The sequence below is a fragment of the Chlorocebus sabaeus genome, chromosome 23 (genome assembly GCF_047675955.1).
Source record: "Chlorocebus sabaeus isolate Y175 chromosome 23, mChlSab1.0.hap1, whole genome shotgun sequence".
NCBI classification, from domain to species: Eukaryota; Metazoa; Chordata; class Mammalia; order Primates; family Cercopithecidae; genus Chlorocebus; species Chlorocebus sabaeus.
The window spans coordinates 5,430,560-5,436,092 of NC_132926.1; the positions used below are offsets into that span (position 1 = coordinate 5,430,560).

At 55.1% G+C, this 5,533-nt stretch overlaps 1 long non-coding RNA gene across 1 annotated transcript; it reads right to left on the bottom strand.

Moving 5' to 3' along the window:
• Positions 1 to 1,263: 1,263 nt before the first annotated feature.
• Positions 1,264 to 2,050, bottom strand: LOC119621928 (uncharacterized). Its single transcript, XR_012090682.1, has 2 exons — positions 1,691 to 2,050; positions 1,264 to 1,583 (listed from the first exon to the last, which is right to left on the bottom strand). It is a non-coding gene; the product is annotated as an uncharacterized lncRNA (long non-coding RNA).
• Positions 2,051 to 5,533: the final 3,483 nt, after the last annotated feature.

The following is a 5,533-nucleotide window of genomic DNA, read 5'->3' on the forward strand; positions in this document are numbered from 1 at the left end:
AGACAGTTCAGCCCTAATCTCAACCATCAGGATGTAATTAATGCCTTATGCTTTAGAAATTCCCATAGATCTGGAAATCTAAGATGGCTACAACATAACTTAGCAGTTATTTGGGAAAATAACATTGTCTGGTATGCATATGTTAACACTTTGTTGTTCTGAGCCTTGCTTGTAAAATCCAGTTAATGTGAGCCTCCCAAGGCTAGAAACAGATCGGATTTATCCTTCCACCCAGGTATTCTGCAGAACATCGCTTGGCCAATAGGAGGTGCCCAGCCAATGTTGAAAGTAAATTAAATGAAGTGAAATTCAGGTTTTTGCTCTAGATGTGTGCCAAATAAGCTCATTAAGGGACTGGCAACAACAAAATTAACATTGAGTGATAAGTCCTTTAGAGGCCAAGAGGCCTGGCCGCTCTTCCTAGCTCTGTAGCGGCTGTTAGCAAACTTGCAAAACCCAAACGTGGTGTGAGGAAGGCCACATGCGGAATTCACACGTGAGGCGGCACAGGTTGTGACCTGGAGAGCCATATTCCAGATTCTGAACACCCATCTCTCCCTTGGTCTGCGTTTCTCACAGGCCTGAGTCCCGCACACACAAACTTGTGTTTCTTACACACTCATAGGAAAAACGTGCCTTGCACGCTTGACAACATGCTGCAGAGGAGGACGTGCAGTCTGGATGTGAATGTGGGTCTAAGCTGCAGCAGGAGTCTTCTTGTCTGCGAGACGCGCCTGGCATTCACTGAGCAGGGCTGGCGTGAGCATGAGTGCCGGTCCACGTGCAGCGCTTAGCACGGAGCCTGGCACCGGGGGCGCTGGGGAAGACAGTTGATCCCAACCACTTTCTTGCACATTTCTGACACGGCTGCTGATTCCTGCCAGGCAGGCCCCGGGCGCCTGGGATTCAGCAAGACTTCCTCATCGCCTTTTTAAACCTGCTCTGCTCAAGCCTCAGCTCTTGGTGATTTCCTGAAGATGCTGCCACCGGGGAAGAGCCTCCCAATCCTCAAATCCCGAGCCCATGCCTTTCATCCCTGCCAGGTTTCCATTTCCAGTTTGCTCCTAACCTGGCCCTTCTCCCCTGCCCCGGCCCCCTGGGACGTGTGAAAGAGAGCCAGACAATAGTAAACGGAATTCAGTCACATACGGAAAAAAAAAAAAAAAGAAAAAAAAAAGATTATGAAAATGAAAAGTAAATAAATATGGATGTTGAGGACCTAATTCTGATAAGCGGATTTTCAAAATTAGCCATTTGCAAGAGTAGATTAAATGCATTTAATGTGGTGGGTGGAAGGAAGTCGATTAAGATGCACAGCAGACCCATTTCAGTAGATTCCGGGGAGCAGGCCTTGCAGGCCCCCTTCGCGCTGCGCATGTTTGCCGGGATAAACGCTGAATGCCTCTTAAGCGCACTAATTTGCTGTTGTCGTGCTGGTAAACAGGCCTCCTGGAAAGGGGCCACTCGCCGCTTCTGTACCCAAGGCGGACGGCGGAGCGGGGAGGGGCCCCCGCCGGGCTGGGGCGGGAGGCCAGAGGCCAGCCTCGGGGGTGCGGGGGCTCCGTTCGCGGTCTGCAGGGAGGCTGAGAAGCGCCAAGGACAAAGGAATGGCACTGGCTTTCCCCTCACCTTCCCCAGCCGGCCGCCCCCCACCCGGCCCTCTGCAGAGAGAATTCTGGTCCCAGAATACCTTGCAGCTCCTTCCATGGCAACGGCCGCCTCCCTCCCGCACCGTTTCGCCTCTTTCCTTTCTTCCCGCGCCTTCTCCCCGCAGCCCACACCAGAACCAGGCCTCCCGAGGGCTCGGCGCACCCGCATCCCGCATCCCCGGAGCAGGGACGACGGCCAGTCCTTCCCCCCGGAGGAGGGGCAAGCAGGCGCTCCCAACGCGCACGCCAGCCACACCTGCAAGCGGGAGAGAACCAGATCCCCAAACATCCCTGCCCTGTCCTTCTCCGGGGCACCCACCACACTGGGGGCCTTAGAGCCCTGAAAAGCCCGGCTGTGTTTTAGGTTTGAGGAAACAGATGAACTGTGTTACCGTGGCCCCGTGTTAGGGGATGGCGGGGGTGGGGGGTGGGGGTCGGGGGCGGTGCAGAGAGAAGCCAGTGATCTGAATAAACACCTCCTGACGTCTTTGAATGGATCCCAGCCAACGATCTGAAGTTGCATCCAGGCAGTTCCTAGGACCTGACGCTCCAAGTCACCATGTGACCCTAATGTCTCAGCCATGGTGCGTCTGTCATGGGGTGAGGACACAGACAGCAGTTACCTGGCACCAACCCTGGTGCAAGCGCTGTGCTTCGTTACTCCATTTAATTCTCCCAGCTGGGAGGAGCTGCCCATCACACTTAGGATAAGCTCCATAGGCCCTGCAAGATCTGCCGGGCTGCCTCTCTGAACTCACCCCCTCCCTCACCCCCACCACTCCTCCCTGGGGACGCTCCAGCACAGCAGCCTTCTTTCTGTCCCCTTAGTACTCTGCATCCATTCCTGGCCCAGGACCTTTGCCCTTGCTGTTCTCTCTGCCCAGGACACTCTGCCACTATTTACACCATGTCGGTAACTTGGCATTGGGGTCTTTAAATTGCCTTGGCAACAGTTATCACCGTTTGTTTCACTGGTTTGTTTATGAGTTTGTTGTCTGCGTCCTGACACCTTGAAAACAGGGTCCTTGCTTGTCTGGAAGAGCTGTGTCCCAGCACTGAGAATGGATCATACAGGTGTGATGGCGTGAAGCCAGGTCTAGAGCCCTTGTGTTAGGGGTGCAGAGCCCTTTTCACCCCAACCAATGCCACCACCTGGTGCTTGATGACCCCATGCACCAGGGCGAGGCAGGGACAAGTTCCCTTGTGTAACAGCTTCTGTCAGAGCTGCTCTCAGGGAGCCATAAGGCAAGGTGCCTTCTACTCCCTTGGAAGCAAGGCTCAAAGGGGAGGTGGGTTTTACTTCTCTCCCATTTCACAGATGAGGCAGCTGAGGCATCCAAACTCCCACAGCTTTAAGTGGCAGAATGGGACTCAAGCCCAGACAGTCTGGGGTAGGGGAGGAGGAAGTGAGGGGGAAGCATGACATCTCAGTCTAAGGGAGTTGTTCTCGAATGTTTGGAAGCAAGAGCATCGATCGCTGCAGTCAGTTTTTGAAAGGTCATCTTCATGGCCCTGCCATGAAGTGAGCGATGCTCACTTGGCCGGACGGACGCCGCCCAGCGCCTAGAGTCTGCAGGTTTGACAAGCATATGCCTAGGTGCTTCTGATGCAGGAGCTGCAGGACCACCCACTCTTTGATTGCAACCGGGAGAGGAGGTGGTTATCCTGGCCAAGGACCAGAGGAGCCACCTCTGTAATGTTCCCTCCAAGATCACCATTCCCTCCTCCGCCCCCAGTCTCCAACCCACTTCCCTCGCAGTCTTCTGTTCAAAGGAGAAGGCTTCTTGCAGGCGGCTCCTCAGGAGACCCCAGTGCCGCTCAGGGCTCTGCTATGGAAGGACTTCCTTCAAAAAGTCTGGGCCCCTTCTTCTGCCACACCCTGTCTCATCTTAGGTGGGTGTGAGGCCTGGCCAGGACCCCAGAGCCTAGCTGCGGGGGGTGGGGGCTTAGCAGGTGAATGAACCAGGTTGTGAAGGCATCTTTGCCTTCTCATACAAGATGTAGTCCCTAGAAAGGATGCTGTCCTGTATGCGGGGCTTCACCAGCCGGCTGCAAGGCTGCTCCTGAAATGAGGCCTGGGCTGGGGGGCAGCGGTGGCCACAGCCACTACGCTCTGCCTGGATGTGCAGCTGCTTGCCTGTTTACTTGATGGTCATGTTTCTCACAAGAGAGGGGCAGGGGCAGGCAGAAGCACAGCTTTGGAAATTTTAAATGCAGTGAACCCTTCTTGAGCAGTAACCTCATGCCAGGCTCTAGGCCAAGCACTGGACAAGGGTCCTCTTATCCGCACAGAGCACCAGAAGGTGACCCCAGAGTCTCTCATCCCGCCTTCCCCGAGGTCCCCCAGGCCTGTGGAAATGAGGCCCAGAAGCCGCACGGCGAGGCAGGTTTGACTTTGCTGCTATGGAAGATGCGTGCTGGGTCATAGCCAGGTGCTGGTTGGAGCAGCACTGACAACCACCCGGGGCACTTGGTGGGGCAAGCCAGCTGCTAAAATATTAAATCGCTTCCATCCCAGGTGGTGAGTAGCTGCTGCCTCTGGCCCCGGAGGCCTCTACTCCTCTGTCCTGGCCACCTCGCCCCTAACCCCAGCCTCCAGGGCCTCTAGGGCCTCCAGGACCTGCCCTATCCAGTGGCTGGTCTGGCCACAGCCCCGCTGGCTCAGCGCCCTGGCACCTCGGGTTGTTAAATATTTTAACTGTCGCCCTAGGGTTCAGGAGAGGATTTGGTACAAATATGACCTCAAGTCCTCCCTAAGCTATGATGGGAGCCTCAGACTATCACAGATGAGGACCCAGATCTGCCCAGAAATGATCATGTCCCTGAGCCTGAGCTTCCCTCTCCATTAAGAGCAGCAACCAAGGTCCATTCATCCTACCTGCCTCACAGCACTGTCCATCCAGGGTCCTCCAGGTGTGCTTTGCATGTGTGAGCGCTGAGTCTCCCGGGCTATAGAGCCCTGGGTCTCCTGTGGGCTGGAACTAGCTTGTGGCCCCACCCGGTACCTCTCTTTCCGGACGACCAATATTTTAGAATTAGTCTTCAGTTTTGAACAAGAGCAAAACTCATTAGACTTTTTCATAGGGGACTTGTTTCCATCGGTGTTTGCCAAACCCCAGCCCGGGGTCTCTGCCGTTCATTATTTGTTTTTTTGTTTTTTTTTCTTCGTTGGTGATGAACTGTTTTCCAAACTCAGTTGCCCATGTTGGCGGGAAGCTTGGGCCTCCCACGCAGTGCTCAAACCGGCCTTCTCGGCTGGCACGTGGGGAGAGGGGAGCTGTGGGCCCCATTCCAGATGGCTGGGGAGCCCCTGCGGGATGCAGGAGAGGAGGCACAGAGTGCGGAGGTAAACACAGGCTGGGCCGATCGCCCGTGGCAACCTCCCCCCAAGGAGGGAGATGGCTGAAGAAATAGGAAAATAGTATAGAACCAAGCACATGGCGGCGGAAGTTGTCGCCCAGCTGGGGTTTGCTGTTACCCTTCCCCCAACTCTGGGAGGAAGGGGCAGGGGAAAATTCCAGAATCTAACAGGACAGGGAGGTTGGCAGAAGGATCTGTGAGGCTAACAAGTGCAAACACGGTCAGGAGGGTCAGGTCTGTGGTTAGGAAAAAGGAGAGAGTGGTTGAGAGCAGGCACCGGGGACTGCGGTCCATCCACCCCTTGCAGGCCACCCCCGCCCACACCAGCAGCACCTGCTGGGTAAACGAGGGCCCAGGCCTGTTCCAGACACGGGGAGCTTCCTTCCTGCAAGAACATCTTTTTGTCCTTGAGCAGGTGGTGATAGATAGAGAAACCAGCTCAGAGAAGGGAGGTAAGTTGCCCAGGGTCACCGGGAGTATTAATATCATAATTGAGAATAACAACTAGGTCTCCTATTTACTAG